The sequence below is a fragment of the Giraffa tippelskirchi genome, chromosome 1, assembly GCF_054371585.1.
Source record: "Giraffa tippelskirchi isolate mGirTip1 chromosome 1, T2T-mGirTip1v1.2.pri, whole genome shotgun sequence".
Classification (NCBI taxonomy): domain Eukaryota; kingdom Metazoa; phylum Chordata; class Mammalia; order Artiodactyla; family Giraffidae; genus Giraffa; species Giraffa tippelskirchi.
Window position 1 is genome coordinate 23,891,642 of NC_137275.1, and position 25,393 is coordinate 23,917,034.

The 25,393-nt window shown below is 43.1% G+C and overlaps 1 pseudogene; it reads left to right on the plus strand.

Annotated features, from left to right (window-relative positions):
* The first annotated feature begins 15,375 nt into the window (after positions 1-15,375).
* Positions 15,376-25,393, plus strand: part of LOC145515395 (mitochondrial coenzyme A transporter SLC25A16 pseudogene) — a 39,749-nt pseudogene continuing 29,731 nt past the window's right edge.

Genomic DNA, 25,393 nt, shown 5'->3' on the forward strand with positions numbered 1-25,393 from the left:
CAAGGCTGTTTCCATTTCCCTCATCTCAGACCTGATCCTGTCACAATAAAATCATAAAATAAATGAAATATTCTGTGGAATCAATCCATGCCCTTGCTAATTCCCACCCATCTGGGAGTCACTTTCTCTAAGACACAGATGGTGGTTATATTTGTGGTAGGATTAGATTTGATTGAATTTGTGTAAATTTGGGAAGCTAACTTGAAGTTTTAAAGAGAACTTGTAAAATAAAAGATAGCATCCCTTCACTTTTAAGACTAAGAAAAGAAGTAAAATGTGAATAATTGTCAAGTTTTAGAAGACTGTTCCTTTTCAACTACAGATTGATGCTTAAGAGATCTCTAAAGAATTAAATGATTATGAAAAAAAAAATTACCCTCATGGGAATGGGCATTTGACCCTCTCCTTCTTTTCTTTGCTAGTCAAGAATTTGGGATGGCAGATGGAGAGGTTAAACTATATTTAGACTCGAGATCTTCCAAGATGGTATGTACTGAAGTGAAAGTGAGTGGTAGATGATTGGCATTCTTAAAGGAGTTCTACTGTGTATGTCATGATAGTATAAAAAATCAGCCACTTTTTAAAAAGCTTTATCTGTTTCAAGTAAGAACAATACACAGCTATTTGGAATCCCAGATTCATGAAAAGCTCACTGCTTTATGTTGGTGCCATATTCTGGAACCTAGATGGAAAAAAAAGCCTTGAAATGCTGATGTATTGTGACATTGGGGGATTTTTTTTTCTAAGTTACACAATACAGTACTATTAAGAACCATCCATCAAAGTAAAGATGCCTCAGGGACCACCAACTAAGCAGTGAACAGTCTCTTGACCATTAATTGTGACTGCTAGTATTTGTTCCTTTTTCTTTTTCTTTTTTTTTCAACTTAAAACAAAATCGAACATTGTTTGAATAGTACCAGTCATCACAGGACTCAAAAATAAAAAAGAAACTAAAGAAAATGATAACCCGTTTTTCTCTTGTTTGGCAACAAATAGGCTTCAAACATTTTATAAGGAAGTTATCTTCTAATGCATTAAGTAAAGCAGAGTGACTTTTGAAGGAGAGTGCAAAAATGGCTATATTGGTTAGGCTCTTGGTCCATCCTAGACGGCTTATCCCTGTGTGTTTCTAATAACTGGCAAATACCTTGATATAAATTGTTGTAGAAATTGTGGTCCCTGCATGGCCAATTCTTTACCGCCTGAGCCATCAGGGAAGCCCCAACTTCCAGATGTATGCATGAAGTCACATTTTAGTCAAGTGACATTTATACCAGACTGTTTATGCATCTTCCCAGATCTGCTCAGCTCCAATCCCAAGCTTGTTCAGTGGTCGCTGCTACTGTAGCCTCAACTCTAAATACCTCCAGTCATCTCATCCTCTTCCAGGGCTCAGCTTCCATGGTGCCATCATAACAGCACCTATAGAAGCTCTCTTGTCAAGATTTAACTTAACCAGATCCATGGAGGCTCTGGCTCACCTGGCAGGTACTTGGAATGGCCAAGTAACATAGTCTGGTGGTGTGGGTGAGTTTCTCTTCTGTAAGAAAATTTTGACCAATGGGAGGTAGAAGGAAGCTGACACATTTTACGTCCTTCCTCCAGATTCCCTATAAGACATTTCTTAGACCCAGTGGCAGTTTTCACATGGCCTTCTCACAGATGTCTTCTGTATCCAAGTGACTCACTGTGCATTTTTGTGAATTTATAGCTTGCTTGTTAATGTACCAGTTTCTAGTATTTCTTTCCCTATTTCCTTTTTCATGTCCCTATGTTTCCCTGGGATGGCAATCTCTAGCATTGTGTTTGCATGCAAACTTTGCCACAGTCTCTTGTTTCGACAGCTAAGACACTTATACTTTCTGTGTTTACCTTAAGTTTGAATTAAATACAATTTGTGTAAGTATGTATGTAATCAACTTTTTATCCCTAGATTTCTCCAAGCTGGGAATGCCAAGAGTACCCAGTCTGTGGTAATAGAAAATGGATTAAGTCTATTGGGTATTTAGCTAGTCATTAAAGCCATTGCACCGAAGGCATAGCTTTTCAAATCTTGGAACTGATGTGGTAGCTCCAGGGAAAACAAGCTTGGAGTTCCCTTCCAGCATGTAATAGGGTCCTTTCCTTTGAGATACAGTTGATATTGGTTTTAGTTTCCTCTTCCTATATACCAAGAGCAAAAGCTCCCAGTTAGGGATACCTTGTAGGAGACTGATGAATTTGGTTGGAAGAAAGTATAATCTTGTCTGCTCTTATTTCTTAAATGCATGTGCTTTATCAAGAAGTAAGGGGCTTCTCCGGAGGCTCAGATGGTAAAGAATCTACCTGCAATGCAGGAGATCCAGGTTCAGTCCCTGGGTTGGTAAGATCTGAAGAAGGGAATGGCTACCCACTCCAGTATTCTTGCCTGGAGAATTCCATGGATAGAGGAGCCTGGCGGGCTACAGTCCATGGGGTTGCAAAGAGTCAGACCCAACTGAATGACTAACACTTTCACTATCAAGAAGTACAGTTTCAATATCAATTTAGGAAATATCAATGGATAAAACCCATATGAACAAAAGTTTTTTGGAGTCCTCAATAAATTTTGAGTGTAAAGGAATCCTAAGACCAGCAAGTTAATAAGTACCTCCAGAGCCTAGCATAATATCTGGAACAAAGGCAAGTCTTGTAACAACCTTCTGGTGCCCACGTGGTAACCTCTTAGCCTACTCCAGTTAACCACTATTTTATGGTGCTTCACAACTTGCAAATAGCTAGTAAAGAGACAGAAATGCCAAGTTACCATGCATTGCTATGCTTGTATATTTTCTTGCTAATAAAACTAGGGAAATTATTACTTTGAGATTTTAATGCTTCAACAATTATATATTTAACCTCCTCTACTGTAAGACTTTAGTGTTTTTGATGCTGTTTTTCTTGATATACTAATAGTGTATATAAGTTGCTTTCAACTACAAGTAGCAAAGGTCTTGATCTAAAACTGACAAATATTTGGAGTGTACTTTTGCCCAGTAACAAGAAACCCAGAAGTAGCTGGTTGCAGTGTTGATTTGAAAGCCCCACAATATCATCAAGAACTACAGAGTTTTCTGTCTTTTCTACCAACCACAGGGGCTGGTCAGAGCTACAGGATGACTGCAGTAGCTCCAAGCATGGTATCCTCACATGACAAAGGCCAAAAGCAGAAAAGGAGACTCGGAGTCTCTTCCCTGGCTTCTCTCCTTTTATCAATTAAGGAAACATTTTTGAAATTTTTTCTTACATTTCCTTGATCATGACTGAGTCACTTAGCCACTAATAGCTAGTTGCCAAAGAGGCTGGGTAACCAAGTATCAGCCTCAACTGAGTAAAGAATCTGTAGGGGAGGTGAGTACCCACAGGACAGGCAATCTACAGTATTTGCCACAAAGGCATATTCATGTTTGTTGCATGAAATTCATGGGAATATATGGTTAAAAACAGACTAGAATAAAGGATGAGACAGTGACACGGATGATGAATATTTCTTGGGATGACTGGAGTCAAGTCAAAGAGTAGGACCATATCTAGATTACCAAATCCTCAGTGAATTTGTGAGCATTTGGAAATTGAGGCAGGGGGAGGTTTCATAAGATGATAGAAATAATGACAGGCATAACATGACATTCTTGATGAAGGTGATCAGAATAGCTAAAGATCCATGCTCTATCTGTGGACAGGGCAGAGCCAGGATGTTAATAGCGAGTTCAATGTCAAATTCTGAGGTCCTCTGGGAGAATAGGCAGATTCCTCTCTCAAATGAGTGACCAAGAAATTAGCACGTCCAGGTTTCAGTTCAAGGAAAAAAGTAGACAGGTAGTCTGTTTTGCTGTGATGTATATAGTAAAGCTTATTTATAGGAAAAATGAGAGTTCCAGTCAGCAGTGGACATGGTTGAAAGAACAATATCACAACGAAGATGTGGCTTGGAGGGTGTAGAGAGAAGCAGGCAGGAAGGAAACCAGGATAAACACATGGGCAAAAATCAATTTCCGGCAAGGTTTCTACTCCAGACCCTGGCAGGAGTTCAAGAGAATGAGAAGTCAAGATAAAGAGGAAGCTTATGAACAAATTTAACCAGCTCTATAAGTTATGACCCTCTAATGTCAAGTAAACCAACTGTAATTTTTTTTTTGTTTTTAAAGAGAGAGGATGTTGAACAGACTCTTGCGCTAAGAAGTCAGCAGGCCCTCAGAAAGTGACAAGAATCTAAGCCTGGTAAATGGCCAGAACTATCCTATCTCTGTTTCTGTATGTCCAGATCATTTTTCTCTGCTCTCCTAGGCTATTGACGGAATACAGCTACTCCACACTCCACACTTCTTAAGTTTACATTGTTATATTTCCAACCACCCACTCACATGCTGACTTAATTCCACATCCTAGGAGAATATCTGATTGGTCCTCTTCGGGTTAGACAGGGTCTATCCAACCTCTACGAATTCCAAGGAGACAGAATTATATAAGTATGGCTTCTATGAGTTTATCCCTAAAATGGGAATAGGGGACAGTTTAAGAGAAGAGGATTATTAAGTGCTATGCAGACATCACAATTATCCATTATAGCACTAAAACCAGAGACATTTGAAATGGTATGACTTGATATAGCTTTGTCTTCAGGAATCCCTGGTGATTACTGAGGTTGGCAGTGGGATTTGAGTCTATCCTGTCCTTACATTAGATTTCACATTTCATTCAATGGATGACCTAGAAGGAGAAGTCAAACATGGAAAGGTGACTCCAACTCCCAAGAGTTTGTCACCTGTGTCATATACAAGAGAAGGTTGGGTAAGAGAGGTGAGGGAGAGCTTGGAAGGAATGGGAGAACCACACAGACATTAAGAACAGAGGTGATACTGATTCCTTCACCAACAGAGATTTCTGACTGGGCAGTCTCGCTACCACAGGAAAAAAATGTGTGGGTCTCACCTTAAGGATCATACAGTATATTAATACTAAAGGCAGAAAATGGTATTTTGGAAGTGGCCAATAACTGACTCCATAATCCTGAAGGTGTGTGTGTGCGCAGTCGCTTCAGTCATGTCCCTTTCTTTGTGACCCCATCAACTATAGCCCGCCAATCTCTTCTGTCCCTGGGATTTCCCAGGCAAGAATACTGGAGTGGGTTGCCATTTCCTCTTCCAGGAGATCTTCCCAACTCAAAGATCAAACCTGCATCTCCTATGACTCCTGCATTGCTGGCGGATGCTGGGCCACCAGGGAAGCCCAATCCTGAAGGTACCTTTTAGTAAATACCATAGAGAAAACATCTTTTAACTTTAAATTTCCCTGGTGGCACAATTGTAAAGAATCTGCCTGCCAATGCAGGAGACCCAAGAGATGCAGGTTTGATCCCTTGGTCGGGAAGATCCCCTGGAGGAGGAAATGGCAATCCACTCCAGTAATTTTGCCTGGAGAATCCCATGGACAGATGAGCCTGGCAGGCTACAGTCCACTGGGCCTCAAAGAGTCAGACATGACTGAGTGCACACACACACAAATATATTCTTAAACACCTGGGAGGAAATCATGTAGTAAGATAGCAAGAAACAGTGGAAAAAACCCTGGATTTGATATAAGTCAGACTTATATCTTTGTGTAAGACATTGAATAGGTCAGACTTGGAATTCTAGTTAGACAACTTGAGTTACCTTGAGCAACCACTGATTCCTTTTTTTTTTTTTTAATAAATAAGGAAACTAATCAAAAGATTAAGATCATTTTGACTTAGGACTTCACAGGGTTATGAGGATCAATTGAATTGTCATAATAGCAGGGAGGAAATAACTGAACTCTGTGCACATTTAGGAATGACCCAGAACTTGGAGGAGAAATGTTATATATGAATGAAAAGGGAAGACTGTCACTTTAGCTAATAGTTGCTTCTATAGCAACTGAATGCCCTAGGGTTGGGGGTATGGATGGTGAGTACTGAAAGTGTGGGGCCAGTCTTATCCACAGCGGGTATCAGCTCTAAAACTTTATAAGAAGTATTTTTCTTAACCACCAAGCAGGCCTCTTTGCAGGATTTTTAGAGGCACAAAACTGAGTATAAACACTTGCAAGCTTGAGTAGTACAGATGGGACCCACTTGGTCAATAATACAGTTGACCCTTGGACAACTATGGGTTAGGAACCCTGACCCTCCCTACAGTTGAAAATCCACATTTAACTTTACAGTCAACCCTCCGTATCTGTGTCCTGGATTCTACCAACCACAGACTGTACTGTAATAATACTAATACAATACTAATAGTACTGTAATACTCTTTAGTGGGAAAAAATCCACGTGTAAGTGGACCCATGCAGTTCAAACCTGTGTTGTTTGAACTAGATGAGGGTCAACTAGATAAGGACCTCACGGAGCAGCCTGATGGTTTGGGATAGAGAATTCTGTCCTCAAAGAGTGAATTTGTGGAGGGTAGAGAGAGGTGGAGGGAAGGGTGGAAAAGCCCACACCCAATGTCTTGCACCCGTTGTGCTCGGAAGCCTGTGAATGGGGATGATGTCCTAGAAATAAGTGCTTGGGGACTTTTGGAGCCTACATCTGTTTGATCTAGAAGTCAGCTGGGCCACAACAGGAACATCCAAAAACAAACAGGCTTGCAGTCTGCAAGAAAGAACCTTGCCTAGAGAGATCTGTTTGCTGGTCTCAGCTCTGCCAGGAGCTATTTGGGTTTGTTCAAGTGAGCCCTTTGAGCCCTCTTAGGATCAAGCTATGCACGCTTGTTAAGTTTTCATTTTATATTTACAGTCAAGGATTTCAGGATCCTTGCTCAAAAAGTGAGATAGCTGGAATGGATAGAGCTTGAAATACCCAGACCAGCAGAGTCTCCTGTGATTCTCTGAAAAGTGTACTGGCCAGAAATAGGGTCTTCTCTGAGAGTATCCTCTCAAGCAAGTACTGTAGGACCATAGAACTCTCCTCACAAGACGCCTCAGGACGCTCTTACACCCCCCACCCCACCCCCACTCCATCTTAGTCCCCTTCTAGCACCCCAAGCTGTGGTGACATGAGTGGGGTGTCCACACCAAGATGTTTGGTGAATGATCTAACCACTGGGCAGGAACTGGCCCATAAGTGCAATCTTGCTTTGTTTATTTTATAAAAGGAAAGAGGCAGGAAGGGTTGAAACAGGAGAACTGGAGAGGACAGAACATTATGTTTAGAATAAAGGCTTAAACTCCTCCACCGTGAGCCAAAAGGGGAATCCCACTCTTTTTGCATGAGCCTAGTTCCTCTTTTACATATTTGAAACAACAGTATAATTAGCTGAGGACACTGAGCAACCTCAAGGCATTTGGAAGTCCCCTCTGGCCCTCAATTCAAAAAGAGGCTCTTAATTTGGTTCAAAGTCCTGACCACGAATGTGCTGAATCAGGCTCTGGATGCCTTGTGTCTGCCAGCAGGAATGGGACTCTTCGAGGTACCCGTTAGCAGGAAGCCTTATTCACTTTCTGGTAAGGAAAATAAAGGGAATGACCCTAAATTTTGGATTATACAAGCATGATGGTCTGTCAACTGCTGGTTGTATGGTTGAACTTCTGCTTCAATCATTGCCAACTCTTTGCCAATCAAGGGGCTACATCCTCATTTTTTTAAAAATATTTAAACTCAAAAAAAAAGAGATGCAAAGAAAGTCAGACCCAATGGGTTTAAAATAAACCTTGCTTGAATCACTATCTAAACATTTGAAATTATGAAATTACATTAACATATCATAACCTTAGTTTCTACCCCAAATCTTCATTTTGAGTATTGTCTATATACCCAGAGACTTATGTAGAGCAGCAAAGAAGTAAATGTTGCTTCCAATCCTCAGAGAAATTAGATTTCTTAGGGTAGAAAACTGAGGAGAAATTGATTGATCGCAGCAAGGCAACTTGAAAAGGACCCCAGTAGACCATATAAACATAGTGGTGGGCACGTGGACTCCTCCAAACATGAAAGGGCTCATCTAGGAGCGAGTGTACATCCCTGGTGGAAGAGCAGAAACAACTGTTCTATCTAGAAGAAAAAGATAGTATCATTTGGGGTACCACATCCAATTCCCAAATTAACTGAAGCCCCAGAATATTGTTCAGTTGGCCAAACCCAAACAAACTTTTTGGCCAACCCAATAAATTATGAAAAGGGTAGCAAGAGATCATGATTTCCTGTGGGTGCAACTGACATCACACTTTTGCTCATGTGTTCCTGATTCTTTTTTATTATCTATGTTAAAGAGTACCCTTATGGGCATGCTATTTTGTATGAATCATCCCCAGAGATGACTGTGGGTCAAGTCTCCCTGATGGTCATTTTTGCCCATTATGGTCATTATGCCCACTTTTTTAGAGGGTTAAGTGTGGTCACTTGGTCTCTGCTCTTCCTGGATCCTATCATCCCCATCACTTCCAGGGAGCCCAGGTCCATAACAGAATCTCTTACTGTTCATTCCAACTCATAGAGGATACCTTTTCATCAAGGTTGGTGCCCTCTTACCACTACACTCACTATCACCTTGTTAAACAGAATGTCCTACAGTCCTGGCTTAGGAACATGATTAGCTCTTATCTGTTCAGTTGCTCAGTCATGTCTGACATTTTGTGACCCAATAGGCTGCAGCAGGCCAGGCCTCCCTGTCTATCACCAACTCCCAGAGCTTGCTCAAACTCAAGTCCATCGAGTCAGTGATGCCATCCAACCATTTCATCCTCTGTCGTCCCCTTCTCCTCCCACCTTCAATCTTTCCCAGCATCAGGGCCTTTTCAAATGAGTCAGTTCTTAGCATCAGGTGGCCAGAGTATTGGAACTTCAGCTTCAGCATTAGTTCTCCCAATGAATATCCAGGACTGATTTCTGTTAGGATTGACTGGGTTTATCTCCTTGAAGTCCAAGAGACTCTCAAGAGTCTTCACCAACACCACAGTTCAAAAGCATCAATTCTTCAGCACTCCGCTTTCTTTATGGTCCAGCTCTCACATCCATACCTGACTACTGGAAAAACCATAGCTTTGACTAGATGGACCTTTGTTGTTGTCAAATCTTTTGCAACAGATCTGTTTTAGCACTATTCCTTCCTCAATAGGCTATCTAGGCAGTTCTGCCACCTCTACTTCATTCAGTGTGGGCCATCACTTTTCTACACTTCCAATAGCCATCCAGCACTGCCACTCAGTGTTCTTTCCAGGACATTAAGTCCTGTGTCAAGGGAGAGTTCGTTTATTTTGACCAAATCCCCTTACACAGATTTATATTCTTCCCCAGCTGGCCCTGGTGGCTCAGACAATACAGAATATGTCTGCAACACAATCCCTGGGTCGGGAAGATCCCCTGGAGAAGGAAATGGCAACCCACTCCAGTATTCTTGCCTGAAGAATCCCCAAGGACAGAGGAGCCTGGCGGGCTACAGTCCATGGGATTTCAAGGGTCAGACACGACTTAGTGACTACACCGTCACAGGTCTGGTGGGCAGGAAATTAGGTGGGAACAGATGCTGAGGAGGGCAAGTGCCTTATCAGGCATGCATCTCATTTGAGGCTTCTCTGCCTAGTTTTCAAGGAAGGGAGGGAATCCCACCTTTGAACAAAGGGCATGAACTACTTCTGTAAGCCCAGAGGGCTCAAAGGGAACAGAAGATTCAAGTTTCTCAAGTCCATCTCCACAGATACTCTCATTCCAAATTTCAAAATCTTACGTGCATGCTAAGTCACTTCACTCATGTCTGACTCTTTGAGACCCTATGGACTACAGCCCCCCAGGCTCCTCTGTCCGTAGGATTCTCAGCCAAGAGTACTGTAGTGGGTTGCCAGGCCCTCCTCCAGGGGATCTTCCTGTCTCAGGGATCCAAGCTGTCTCTCTCACATCTCCTGTAGTGGCAGGCAGGTTCTTAACAGTAGCACCACTAATCCTTCCCTATTATGGCTCCAACTTTGATGCAGAGTTCTTTTTTTTTTTTTTTAACTATTTATTTGGTTGTCCTGGGTCTTAGTTGTGGTACACGGGATCTTCGATCTTTGTGGCAGCACGTGGAATCTTTTAGTTGTGGCTTCCGAACTCTTAGTTGCGGCATGTGGGATCTAGTTCCCTGACCAGGGATTGAACCCTGGCCCCCTGCATTGGGAGCACAGAGTCTTAGACACTGGACCACCAAGGAAGTTCCTGATATAGGATTCTTGACTAGGCAGGAATTCAAATTTTTCCAAAGCTCTGCTTCTGATAAAATTAACTCCTGTGTTTGATCTTCAGCTATACTTTCAAGACTATGCTGAGGCAAACGAAGCTCCTATGGTACAATTTAAGGAGGTGCTCATACTCAGGGTCATGCAAGTACTGATGAACGACCTTGAGTGTAAATTTTGTGCCTTGTGGACCTCTATTATCACCCTGGCCCAGACCCTGTTCAGCAGTATCTGCCGTTCAGCTGCAGAAGATATGGGTCTTTTTAAGTGTTGTTGAGAAGGCCATCTGACTCTTGAACCTTGCTTTAAAATCATTGATGAATATATCCAAGTCTGTCTGTCTGTCTTTTTCTTTCTCTTTCTTTTAGTTGCTAAGTTGTGCTCAACTCTTGTGACCCCATGGACTGTAGCCTACTAGGCTCCTCTGTCCATGGGATTCTCCAGGCAAGGATGCTGGAGTAGGTTGCCATTTCCTTCTCCAAGGGATCTTCCCGATCTAGGAACCAAACCTGAGTCTCCTGCATTGCAGGCAGATTCTTTACTGACTGAGCTATGTGGAATGAATGTTTGTTGCTGTCTCTATCATAACCCCTCAAATGCCCAAGGCACTGTGCCAACTGGAGCGTCCTCTTCCATCTCTATCTCATTCCAGTTAGTTTTAGCAATCCCATAGCTCCAGCATGCCAGGAACTATTACCATGTCACATACTCAGTGCCATACAGACAGTGAGCAATCCAACTTCAGAATCTCTTCCTGAGGGTCTGCTTCCTCTACCAACTGTCTTAGTTTGAGTTCCTTAGAAGCCGATCTATGGTGGGGATTCTTAAGTGATTAATTGGGTGAATATTCTTAAGAAAAAGAGAATGAGGGAAGCAAGACAGAGTAGATGAAAAAGCTAAGCAAGAACGCGATCTCACTGGAATCTCACTTATGCCCAATCCTACAGGAATTCTGAAGCATAAATTGCACTGTAAAACTGGCTGCACCTCAAGGCAAGGGGACTGGCCTTTTAGGCCTTGAGCTAGTCTTTGGCTAAGGTCTGGCCCAAGTGAGGGGCTGGAAAGAGGGAGGAGGGGTAGTGCAGCCTCCTGTGGGTTTCTATTTGCCCAGAAGCAATTCTCTGGGGAAGGAGCAGCCATGAACTTCATTGGCCAACATTCAGAGCATCTAGCGAATGGGTGCACCAGCCAGTAAAGGAACAGAGCACCAGGAGGATCAAGAATACTATCCACCTTAGAGAAATGATCTGTTTGACTGAAACGAAGGGCTTCTATTATACCTGAGCTTCCCTGGTGGCTCAGATGGTAAAGAATTTGCCTGCAATGCAGGAGACCCAAGTTCGATCCCTCATTGGGAAGATCCCCTGGAAAAGGGAATGGTCACCCAGTCCAGTATTCTTGCCTGGAGATTTCCACAGACAAGGAGCCTGGCAGGCTACAGTCCATGGAGTTGCAAAGAGTTGGACATAACCGAGTGACTAACACAACAACACAACTATACCTGGACTACCAGAAGCAGTACTAGTCATAGGACTTATTTCAGGCTTAACTCTGCCATTAGCTAGCTGGAGGACCACTTTGGCCATGTTGTTTGACCTCAATTTCTAAATCTTTAAAAATTAAAAGAAAATATAGCAGACTCAGAGTTTTGCTGTGATTTCTAACCTCATTTCTTGGGGTGAGTGGGATGGCTATGCTATAGCATCACGGTCACTAAGACTCTCATCTGTGGCCCATTGGGCAGGGATACAGGTAGGAGGAGATGCACTGGCTCATGCAATGAACAAGAGATATCAGGACAATGCTAAGTTTAGGGACCATGGAACCTGTTGGTTAAGTGCACTGATGCTCTCAAGGAAGAAAATGACAGATTCAGTTCAGCTAACTACCAATTTAGTCCGAAAGCTAAAGGACCTCCCCAGGCAGCCTTTAAAGAAAGGTTATTTCCTGCAGTTTGAGAGCAGACTGTGATGAAAACCAGATCCAACATCTGGTTATACAAGAGCAGAATTATAAACCTGTTAGGGAGAGTACTGTTCACCACACAATAGGTCAATTATCACAAGATGAGTTGTTGGGATAAGAAATAACAACTTTATCTGGAGAGGCAGCAAATTTTCTTTGGGAGCTTGTGCCCCCAAAGAACCATCTTGCCTGAGTTAGAATTCAGACTCCTTTTGTACTAAAAAGGGAGGGAGTAAAATCAAACATTTCCTGGTACCTATCAACCTCTGGAGGGCACATGTTAGTTTCTTCTGCCTGCAGTGATCACAGGTGGGCCTGGTTTAATGCTCATTACCTGGGAAGCAAGGTTCCCAGAAATGGACTATTATGTATAATTTAAGCTTAGAGGCAACATCCCTTTAGCTATTAACTGGTAACAGAACACAAAGGGTTCTTCTCTATTACAAACTTGCAGTCCCAGAAAATTGCATATGCTAAAGTCTGGTCCTATGAGAAAGGAGTGAGTAAAGACCTGTGACAGGAACATCTAGAGGCATGCATTTAAGAACTCCAGTGCCCACATTCCCTAAACACTCTGGGGATGGTAGATTTGCCCCATGGCTCCCTGGTGGAACATATAGAACCCCCACTAGCTGGAAACATGCAAAGAGCTCACCTGAGGCAGATGCCTTGCAAGATAATGCTTGTCCTAAATGTTGATCCCATCTCTCCTCATGGCTTCTAGACCAATAATGAGGATCAAGAGCCAGCATGGCCCAGTTAAGGAGGTACTACCCATGCTTCAGGAGCCAGAGCAAGAGAAGGCTCTGTAGCAAATTCAGATTTGGCCCTTCGTCCCATTGCCATGGGAATAAGGTTGGCTGTAACATGGGGAGGGGTAAAAGTACCAGAGAGTCAACACTCCCAGCAGTGGTCCTCAATCAATGAGGAAGGGGAGCAGATGGGTGAATACCCCAGTTTCCTTGTCCCTCAGTAGACAATGAAAGTGCATCCCAGGCAGTTCTTTGAGGGTCTCCAGTGGAACTCAACCCCAGTTGCCCACAGTAGTAACCCACTTGCTAAAGCACCTTGTGTTTGTTTGCTTGTTTTACTCACTTCCCTGCCTCAACCCTCCACTCTTCACTGTGCTTGCTGGGATCCCCTCCAAAATAAACCAGAGCTTTCAAATCCTTGTCCTGGCTTCTGCTTTTAGGAGCACCCGGTCTAAGACTAAGCTTGTGGTGTCAGGAATTCAGTGAGGGAGGGGAAATGGGGTGAGGTGAAGTGAAGGAGCAGATAGGATCATGCAGGGTTTTATAGTACTTTATTTTATTTTTTATTTGATTTACAGTGTTGTGTCAGTCTCTGCTGTACAGCAAAATGACTCAGTTATACACATACACATTTTGTAGTACTCTAAAACTTGCATTTAATTCTAACAGCAATGGGAAGTTAGGATATGTTTTAAATAGACAGATAACATGAATAAATGTAAGTTTCTAAAATAAGGTTATGCTGGTAGCTTTGAGGAGAATTGTTTCAATGGAACAATAATGGATGCTGGAGGGTCAGTTATGGAGAAATGAGGATGCTTAAGTGAGAAAAGTGGCAGTGGAGAAAAAAGAATGAGCTGATCCCAAATACCTTAGAGTTAAATTCTACAGGACTTGCTGATGGACTGGTTATGAGGACCAAGGGATCAAGATTGTGCCATTCACTGAAATGAAGAAGATGAGATAGTGTATGCTTAAAATTAAATATTTCTTCTCTATTCTTTAACCTTTCTGCCTAAAGAGGTCCAGAATCCAGGAACTTCTGGCCAGACTGAGTTGGGTGGGGTGTATGAGCTCAATGGGGCCTCCCAGGTAAGAACCCCCCTGCCAATGCAGGAGACATAAGAGATGAAGGTTCGATCCCTGGGTCAGGAAGATCCTCTGGAGAAGGGAATGGCAACCCCCTCCAGTATTCTTGCCTTGAGAATTCCATAGACAGAGGAGCCTGGCAGGCTGCAGTCCACGGGGTTGCAAAGAGTCTGACACCACTGAGTGATTAACACAACGACAACAAGAGCTCAGTGGACACTGCCCGAACTTCTTTCACAAGATGGAAAGTTAAGTGGGCTGCAGATACCTGTGTTAATGTTTTTTTAATATTTACTTTCTAGGTATAATGATAAGACACAGTTGCCTTCTCCAAGTTCATGTTATTATATAATTACAATTTCTTCAGGACAAAAATAGTTGCAAACTTTAACTTGACTCTTAGCCAAGTTATTCCAAACAGACTACTGGAATTACATATTCTAAGAATGGGAAAATAATTACAAACTGACCATGTTCTCTCCATGCAGGAAGAGGAACAGTCAGCTTCCTGGATAGCACAGATGGCTTGTACATTATTAACTCTACAGGGCAGAAGGACACTGGAAAACAGTCCAGAAACCACTGCTTTCTAGACAAAACATAGAAGTACTTCAAGCAGTCTGTCTCCCCAACCAGCTGTTTAAGCCTCCCTCTCCACTGGATCCATGATATCCTGATTTCACAAGAAAGAAAGAGTTCCCTTTTCAACACTAGGGAAGACAACAGTCCTGCTGGCATCAGCTATAGGCCAACAATCACTAAAGGCTTATATTTCAATCACTAGAGATGTGGATTAAATGGATAGAAATTCTAGAGGCTTAGACATAAGAGTAGGCCATGCAAGAAGCTCAGCTTCTGGAAACTTGTAGGCATTCACACATGTAACTTTCACTTTGGTGGATCACACCACCCATGGAGAGGTTGGGGAGAGAAGGGCTGCTGCAGGACAACCCCCAGTGAGCTGGGCACTTCAGGTTCAGTCCCTTTCAGGATTTCTTGGCTGCATGGTGCAGAATGGCTAATACTGAACTCCTAGATGACTAGGAAGAGGCCAAACACCTCCCAAAGTCAAACATGTGTTCTTACAGAGTAGACTGAACATCTCTACGGAGAATCAAAGATTGTCTTCAATGCAGCCTGAATTGCAGTCTCCTGCCCTCAGTGGGGTTAAGGTCTCATATCTCCCATGGCCCTATCAGTCATCATTCACACTCTTTTCATTCTCTGCTACTAGAATGAATATCAGAGCTCACATTTTGTGGAACTGGACCAATCACAGAATGACAGACCCATTGGTTACAACCCCAAAATGCAGCAGAAACTCAGGATGCTTCTTAACTTCACCTTAGAATAGATGGCGTTGCTAGGCATATTCGCGGATATGGCAGATGCTGGTCTTAGATCCCACTCTGCTCCCCCCGACCTCTTCCAAGCTGGTCTGTGGCTGCAGTAGGTAGCCTCCCACCTCAAGCATCTTATCTGAGCTGCTCTGCCTGAGGGTTTTCTCTGGTGCTAAAGGTGCTTGCCTGGAAGCACCAAAGACTGAATGCCCCTCGGGGTATCCCTCAACCAATGACGGATGGAAGGCAATGGAGAAATACTGCAGCCTTCCCATCCCTGGGTAGGGCACTTCTGAGGCATAGTTTTGGTGGATGCTCAGTGAGTCCCCAGGGGAACTGAACCGTGGTTGCTACATCAGTATCCTGCTCAACTGTATTGGCTTTCCTCCTGTGGTAGATAAAGAGACACAGTGTCCTAATCCAGAGAGTCGTACCAGCAGCTCCAGACATCAGCACCTTCAGGATCTACCTTAGTCTCACAATTGTCTCATCTGAGGTCATGCCCTTCCTGAGAAGCCCAGAGTCTGACAACTATGTGAGATGAGCGCACAAAAGTGTGGCCATTTTGGTCCCATTTCGGCTGAGGCTATGGGCAACATTTGCTCCAGAACACTCTCCCAGGCTGGCCTTGGCTTTGTTAGGTCTATATCCAGTGTGACTGTCCAACTCTACATCCCCTTCCCTCCTTTCACAGACACTGACCCCTAAGAAACATCTTGCACCCAACTCTGCCTAGAACCTGCTTCTAGAAAAAAACAATCTGCAACATTTTCCCCATCTTTCTCCTCACACGTCCACTTCTGCTCCACAAATGTACACCAACCTGTACTCAAGTCTTTGGCAGGAACTCAAACTAGAATCAGAAGGAAAGAAAAGGGTCTTCCCTTGTTCCTGATCTTTCCATGTCTCCTGCAGCTCAAGCCCTCTTGACTTTTCTCTCACAACTCCTTCCCTCCTCCCTGAGAGTGTAGACTGGGGGTGAGTAGCCCAGCTTGTTCCTCTTTCCTTTTGGGAGTGAGGCTGCCCACAGGAAACGTGTTCTCCCCTTTCCTGCCTCTGTTTCTTTTCTAGCTGTAACTCATGACTTAGAGTCCTGTAGTGATCAGTGTCACTGAAATAGCTAAGTGTCTAATTCTGGGCCTCATTCTGAGAAGCCCAAGTGGCCCTGCAGATATAAGCTGCTACTGCTGCTGCTGCTAAGTCACTTCAGTCATGTCCGACTCTGTGCGACCCCATAGACGGCAGCCCACCAGGCTCCCCTGTCCCTGGGATTCTCCAGGCAAGAACACTTGAGTGGGTTGCCATTTCCTTCTCCAATGCGTGAAAGTGAAGTCGCTCAGTCGTGTCCGACTCTTCTCGACCCCATGGACTGCAGCCTACCAGGCTCCTCTGTCCATGGGATTTTCCAAGCAAGAGTACTGGAGTGGGGTGCCATTGCCTTCTCTGCAGATATAAGCTACTGTCTCCCTTATCTGGCTTCTCAGTAGGAAAGACGGCATTTTGGCTACTGCCTGCTGACCTTTGTCCTGTGTCTATATTGTTTAAGAATTCACAGGAAAGAAAAACATAATTTGTTAGGTTCCACCAAACTCTGTCACTCATCTAGAGAGCAAACTCCAGCTTTGTTGTGAGTCACCTGGATTGTATCCAGGCGAGGAGGGTGTGAGGGCCGTGAAGGTGCCTCACTCTGATGTTCCATCAAGAAACCAGCTATCGGGACTTCCCTGGTGGTTCAGTGCTTAAGAATCTGTGTTGCAATGCAGGGGACTTGGGTTCAATCCCTGGCTAGGGAACGAAGATCCCACATGCCTCGGAGCAACAAAGCCCTCAAGTCACAACTACAGAGTCTATGGACCGTAAGAAAAGATCCTGCATGCCGCAACTAAGATTCAATGCAGCCAAATAAATACATATTTTAAAAAAGAAACCAGCTGCAGAAAACATAGTTGACTGGCAACCCCAGATGTTCTCTGGATCTACCATGGAGATCACCCAGAGGCCAGGGGGTCTGAGGCTTCCCAAGCCGATGACAGGGCACATCGGGAGTTCTGAAGCCAGCCAGTCCTGCTGGATGCAGGTTTCATCTCACAGGCAGCTTTGGCTCCAGGACCACATCTGCCTGATCACAACTTGTCAGAGCTGTACTGCAGGCTAAGAGGCGCTTCCTAACAACACTTGCTTCCCTCTCTCCTTTCACAGATGTCATGTGATAGTCTGAAGGCTCTCCTGCATACTCCTACTTTATAGTAGCTTCCATCCATCATCATCCCTTTGACCACCTGTACCCATTTTTGCCCTTCCCATACCCTTCCTCTCTGGTAACCATTACTCTATCAATGTGTTTGTTCTTGTTTGTCTTTTGTTGTTGTTGTTCATTTATATTGCTTTGTTTTTTTTTCATGAGGTCTCTTTATACACACCCATATCCTGCCTAGAGAGATAGCCAGCTTTGGTCTGCTATGGCACTTCTCTCAATTTCTCTTATGCACAAGGAACCAGGGAGCTTGGAATGCACTCTGGAGGTTCAGTAGGTGGAGGCAGTGTTGCACATTGGAGGAGAAGAACTACCCTGAGCGGAGTCTCCTTCTACAAGTACCCCAGCAGGCAGAGGTCCGCAGCTCTGGGCAAGAGCTATCTTGAGGACAGTGACCCTCCATGACCTCTGTCCTATGGGAAAGTGGCAAAAGATCATTTCAGGCAAAGATGCTCATCTCTGAACACATGGTTTAAATGTCACTTTAGCTGTTTCCCACCCTCCTCCAGGGAGAGTGGCCCTTCTGTAATAGGACAATAGAGTCAAGAGGGGCTGGCAGAGCAGAAGGCTGGCTCTGTCACTGAAATGGGAAACCGGAGTGGAGCTGTCCATGTAATAACTTACACATCCAGTAATGAACTTGATTAAGGCAGCATCCTGTGTGGATGGCAGCTTCCCTGCTGTCTTCCATTCTAACATAGTCAACCCAGTTCCCATCTGAATGGTGGCCACAGTTTCAGTATTTTCACAGTATCCCCCTTAATCTCCCTGCCTTCATTAACGCTTCATCACTACTCATCTCTGCTTGAGAGTTGCCAGGAGGATGTTGTCCCTCCCCCTCAGTTGTCCATGCACACAAAGAGAGAGACATTCTTCTCGCTCCAAGCTAGGTGCCATCTTCCCCATCTTATCATTAGCGGAAAGAGTCTTGGCCACATGTTTCTTGTTACCTGATCATGGCCTGTGTAAAATTCAGACACCTTGAGTTTGAATCTCCTCTGTTCCTTCTGTACCATCTATGTTCTTGAACTGATGGAACAATTTATGGAGAAGCAACATCATCAACACCACTTGAATGTCATCTCGGTGTGACCACTGCGTGTTATGTTCAAAGCAGAACAACCATAAATAGAATATCTGGGGATTCTTGTTTCAGAGTTCATGGAGTATAGGTCTATTCGATTTATTTAGCTTTTGAATGACTTTAATCTGACATAATACTATTCCTAATCAGGAGAAAAAGTTATTGCAGTTTCTCTTGTGTTCCCTAGGCCAGTCCCTTGATTTGGGGTCCCCCAAAGCAGACTATGGAGGCTAGAATGCAAATCACTTAAGAGGTAGACAGAACCATGACAGGACCATGGGGAAGGGAAACAGGGAAGCAAAGTAGCCAATGAAGAGCATACTACCAAGCCAGATACCACTGAGGGCAACCAGAGAGTAATGCCAAGCAGAAATTTTGTGCCCTAGTGGCCACCATTGTTTATAGTTCACTGGGACCTCTTCTGTATTATCAGGCAAGAGTGCTCCTACTTTGGAGACCAGGAGTTCTGAAATAGTGGAGCGATGAGAAGATAAGATTTGTGAGGATGAGATGCATCATGTTCCCTAGTGAGATATTGGAGATGATGATGAATAAAGCCATTTCTGCTTCCAACTCTTGGCTCCTGGTCCAAATGTGCTCCCTGTTGGACTCACCGTGCCATCTAGAGCTCTCCCGATAGTATGTGCAGTGTACTCTGGAGAAAGATACCTCATCTGAGCTGGAACCTCAGTTCTGCCTTCGGTAAGCCTTTCCAAAGCTCTCTGAGAAAGGCTGATGCTGGGTGGTGTGGTGTCATATGCCTAGGGAATCCCATGGTCAGGCTCACTCCCGTATCTCCTTCACTGTAATGGGAGAACTTGGTCAGATACTGTGTTGTGGGGATCAGGAACTCGGTGATACTCTGGCTTGTGATGCGGAAGGAGGTTCTGAGGGAAAGAAGGCAAACCCACAGCAGGAGTGTCTATTCCTGTGAGAGTGATTCACACGTTTTTCTGAGATGGAAGCGTTGAAGTATAATTGATTTGCCTCCAAATGGCTGGTTGGTTTCCTTGAAAAGAGATCTATCTCAGGGGCTCAGTGTTGGTCTATGTTGGCAGCAGGTTGGACATTCAGAAGCAACAGTAGCTAGATTGGCCTTATTGAGTGAGAATCCATGTTGCTGGGTCCACTCATAGCCTCCTTGCCACTCTAGGCCCTCTGTCTGTATGCCTATATGCTGTGTCTGGGTTGGCAGATGACAACCGTTAACAAACATCAATCAACTGGCAGAGTCATTTTGGCTCAATCTGAGGACAGGGCAAGCAATTATGACTTTTTATTGAGGTAACCACTCTCAGCCTTCTTCTCATCCATTTCTTTGTTCTTCTTCTTACAGGTAGTGATCAGTGCCCTCATTGATTCTCCTGTATATTGCTTCTGTGAATGCCATGCTCTGTTACATAGCTCAGAACTCTCAAGGTCATTTCTGCACAGCTGTCATTCCAGCCTTGCTTGGCTTTGTAATAATCATGGCACCCTGACTTTTGTTGGTTGAGGGCTGCCACCTAGCCTCTTTTGCTTCAGGAGCCCCACAATTCCAGTATCAGAAATGGGCCAAGACCTTTAAATGCACTGCCTACTCTCTGTAACTGGCTTTCAGAAGAGAGTGACTATGGGATTTTTTACTGAGGCTGGTGTCCCTCATGCCAGTAAACTACTAATGACCTTGGTGAAAAAGGATCTTTTGGGCTGTTCCGTGGAACATCATTCCATGTTTCCATGTAGGTCTTTTATCATCACAAATATATTTAATCTAGTATGACCATGGGCTGTCCTTGGGCTTTTTCAGTTCCTTCTTCTACTCTCTGCCATCACAATTAAGGTGTTTCAGCTTGACTCAGCATGGGCCCTTGCATTTTCCAAGCTTCTAGAAGCCACCACAGAAGTAAGGTCACCATCCTCTGAAGCCCTCGCCAGGGTGTTAAATCCAGCATCAGTGGTAGTGCCACCAAGTCAAAAAACTCTCCCTTATCTTGTCTAATGACCTGGTTCTCTAGATCAAGCACCCTCAAGTTTAAATCTAAACCCACGGTGCTCTCCTGACCCCTGCCAGTTCTTGGCTAATTTGTGCAGGCCCATTATCTACCTGGCTGTGTTTTACTTAATCCCAGGTATCTGCCTGGCTGCCAGAGGAAGATGACAGCACATCTCTGCTGCCTTATGGAGGGTGGGGGTGGGCTTGGGATAAGAGGTAACTCTCTTTATAGGAAAGGGAAGGGTGGGCTAGCCACAATCTGAAGTCTCTAAAGAATTCAGGGGATATGAGAAGTAATGAGTTCCATCCCATTCTAACCGTCTCAAGGATATACAACCAGGTCTTGAAGTTGGTATAAGAGAACTGCCTCTGTTGAACATTCCGTCAACTTTGTGCCTCTGTGTTCAGGGTGTCTGACTCTTTGCGACCCAATGGACTGTAGCCCATAAGGCTCCTCTGTCCATGGGGATTCTCCAGGCAAGAATACTGAAGTAGGTAGCCATTTCCTTCTCCAGGGGATCTTCTCAACCCAGGAATCAAACCCACGTCTCCTGCACTGCAGGCAGATCGTTTACCACTGAGCCACCAGGCTTCTCAGCAACTCTAACTATGAAATCCAGAGTTTGGTCATCCACTGCTTTTGCTCTAAGGGCTTTTGGAAGGCAGTAAGGGCCTTTGGAAGCTTCTGAAGTTCTCTGCAATCAATCTCACAATTGATTTTTTTCCCCCTTCACATTTTTTAATGGGTTGTTCACTGCCCCAGCTTGTCACTCTCTCTTTCTAGTGACTCACTGTGACTTAGCACCAACCAGACAGTGTTATTGTTGTTTTCATTTTCTTTCATATCTACCCATGCCTGCTTCTCAAATGGTCAGATGATTTCTCTGGCTGGGAGAAATGCTACTAAAGTATTCTACCAAGTCAACCCGGAGAAAACTTCAACAATTGGGCTGCCACCTTGTGCATAGATAGGAGTCAGCAGACTCCCAGGCAAGGGCTAGATGGTAAGGACTTAGGGGCTTTTTGAAGACCCAACAGCATCTGCAACTCTCTTGCTGTAGTGCAAAAATAGACAATGTGGAAATGAATGCACGTGGCCGAGAGCCAATACAACATTAAAAAGAAGAAAACAGGTGGTTGTATCATTCCAACTCTATGACTCCGGTAAAGGCAACAGTATGGAGACAGTAAAAAGATTAGTGGTTGCCAGGAATTTGGGGATGAATAGAAGAAGCACATGGGATTTTTAGGGCAGTGAGACTATTCTGCCTGAAACTATAATAGTGAATACATGTCATTATACCTTAGTCAAAAGACATTGAACACACTGCAGAAAAAGTAAACCATATTGTAAACTACGGCCTATCTTTAATTTAGATTGAGCCAATATTGCCTCATCAATTGTAACAAATGCACTGCCTTAATGCAAGATGTTAACAATAGGGTCAAGTTCGGGGGGATGTGAGAGGATTCTGCTCGATTTTTCGGTATACCTAAAACTGCACCTTAAAAAGTCTATTAATTTAAAAAAAAAACCTGAAGGTTAATTAAAGACTTTTGCATACAGATTAAAACAACAACAAAACAGGTGGCAGATGGAATCTGGCCCTTGGGACTGTAGTTTGCCCAACCACCCCCCCACACACACACACACACTCATAGGTTATCCATGTGTGACATAACAACCAGCATAAGGTTTGCATTGCCAGCAGGGAAATGAAGGATCCAGTTCCCACTACCTATCTTGCTTTCTCAGACCATCCTTGGTACTATGTCAGTTCATACACCCTGGGAAAGAGCCGCTGAGATGGAATTTGCAGTGTAAGAGTCTTATGGGAGGGGCAGGTAACACCTATGAGAAATGAAGCAGGAGGAAGCAGGATTGGCAGGGAAGGTTTTTGTACCACATTACATAGCCAGAGAGATATTGGGCAACTCGAGGGGACTCTGGAGCAAAGATTACCTCCAGAGGAGGTGGCTGGTCAGAAGTGGCCAGGCAGGCCCTTGTGTTTGCCCTGGACTGACCCACTGGCTGGGACCTGCTTCAATATGGGGTTAGATCCCAAAGCACTGCAGAGAGACTGTCAGCAACTGCTCTCCTCAGAGCTCCTTGGTAAGCTCTTTCTTGAAAGGTCTGAGAGGGCATCCCCAGGATTAGTTTCTCTCTTTTTTTTCTTTCCAATTTCATTGAGATATAATTGACATATAACACTGTACTACTTTAAGGTACACAACATAATGATTTGATGTGTGTGTCTATTGGAAAATGATTACCGCAATCATGATTATGTAATATCTATCCTTTCACACAGTTACAAAATTTTTTCTTGTTATAAGAACTTTTATGGTCTACTCTCATAGCAATTTTCAAATATACAACACCGCAGTGCTAACTGTAGTTCACCATGCAGTGTATTACATCCCCAGGAGTTATTTATCTTATAACTGAATGTTTATGCCTTTTTGACAACTTTCACACATTCTGCCCATGCCCTGACCCACCCCCTCCTGTCTGGCAACCACACATCTGTTGTTTCTATTAGGTGTTTTTTTTTAACATTCCACATAGAAGTGATATCATACAGTATTTGTCTTTATTTTACTCAGTATAACGCCCTCAGGTCAATCCAGGTTGTCACAAAAGTCAAGATTTCCTTCTTTTTCATGGCTGAATAACAGATGACCCTTGAAAACATGGGTCTGAACTGTGCTGATCTACCTATATGTGGATTTTTTTCAATAAATATGTACTATAGTACTACACCATCCATAAGTTGGTTAAAGCCATGGATGCAAAACCATGAACAGAGAGGGCTAACTGTTATACACAGGTTTTTTTTAATTAATTTATTTTTTAACTGAAGGATAATTGCTTTACAGAATTGTGTTGGTTTCTGCCAAACATCAACATGAATTAGCCATAAGTGTATATATGTCCCCGCCCTCTTGAACCTCCCTCCCACCCAATCCCACCCCTCTAGGTTGTTACAGAACCCCTGTTTGAGTTCCCTGAGTCATACAGCAAAGTCCCATTGGCTATCTAGTTTACACATGGTAGTGTAAGTTGCCATGTGACTCTCTCCATACATCCCACCCTCTCCTTCCTCTCCTGCCCTCGTGTCCATAAGTTTGTTCTCTATGTCTGTGTCTCCACTGCTGCCCTGCAAATAATTTCATCAGTACCATCTTTCTAGATTCCATCTATATGCATTAGTATATGATATCTGTTTTTCTCTCTCTGACTTACTTCACTCTGAATAATGCACTCTAGGTTCATCCACCTCTTTAGAACTGACTCAAATGCATTCCTTTTTATGGCTGAGTATATTCCATTGTATATATGCTTCTTTATTCATTTATCTGTCAATGGACATCTAGGTTGCCTCCATATTGTAGCTATTGTAAATAGTGCTGCAATGAACAATGGGGTACATCTATCTTTTCAATTTTAATTTCCTCAGGGTATATGCCTAGTAATGGAATTGTTGAGTCACATGGTCATTTTATTCCTAGTTTCTTAAGGAATCTCCATACCATCTTCGATAGTGGCTGTATCAATTTACATTCCACCAACAGTGCAAGAGGGTTCCCTTTTCTCCACACACTCTTTAGCTTTTATTGTTTGTAGACTTTTTGATGATGGCCATTCTGACCAGTGTATACACAGAGTTTTGACTACAGGAGGTTGACACCTCTAACACCCATATTGTTCAAGGGTCAACTGTATTCCATTGTGTGTTTTTTCACTTGCTCTTTACCCATTCTTCTGTCCATGGACATTTCCATTGTTTCCATGTCTTGGCTACTGTGAATAATAATACAGTGAATACGGGCATGCAAATATTTCTTTGAAATAGAAATATCATTTTCTTCATATATATACCCAGACATCAAATTTCTGGATCATAGAATAGTTCTTTTTTTTTTTAATCTCATGTATATTATTTAAGTCTCTGTGTGATCTTATATCTGAAGTGAGTCTCTTATAGGTAGCATAACTGGATCTTTTTAGAAATTTATTTAGCCGTACTATGTCATTTGACTGGAGAATTTACTTCGTTTACATTTAAAGATGTTATCAGTAGGAATGGACTTACTATTGCCATTTTATTCATTATGATGCCTTCATTCTTTTTCTCTTCCTTTGTAATTTAATGATTTTTCTGTAGTGGTATGCTTAGATCCCTTTTTCTTTATCTTTTGTATATTTGTTATAGATTTTTACTTGTGGTATCATAAAGTTTATATAAAATATATTTGTAACAGTATATTTTAAGCCAATAACAAGTTTGAACATGTAGTATAGCACTGTAATTTTACTTTTCCTCCTCCATGTTTTATGTTTTTGATAGTACAGTTTATATCACTTAGCCTTATATATCCATTAACAAATTACTGTGGTTATAGTTACTTTTACTACTTTTTAGGTTTTAATCTTCATACTGGATTTATAAGTGACTTACTCTGACCATTACAACATTAGAATATTCTGAATTTAACTATATATTTACTTTACTGGTGAGAGTTATACTTTCATATGTTTTTCAGTTACTAATTAGTGTCCTTTAATTTCAGCTCAAAGATGTCCTTTTAATATTTTGTAGGGCAGGTTTAGTGCTTGTCTAGAAAACTATCTTACCTTCAATTCTAAAGCACAAGTTTGCCATGAAAGGTATTCTCAGTTGGCAATTTTTCCTTGCACTTTGATTATATCATGCCACTCCCTTCCAGCCTACAAAGTTTCTG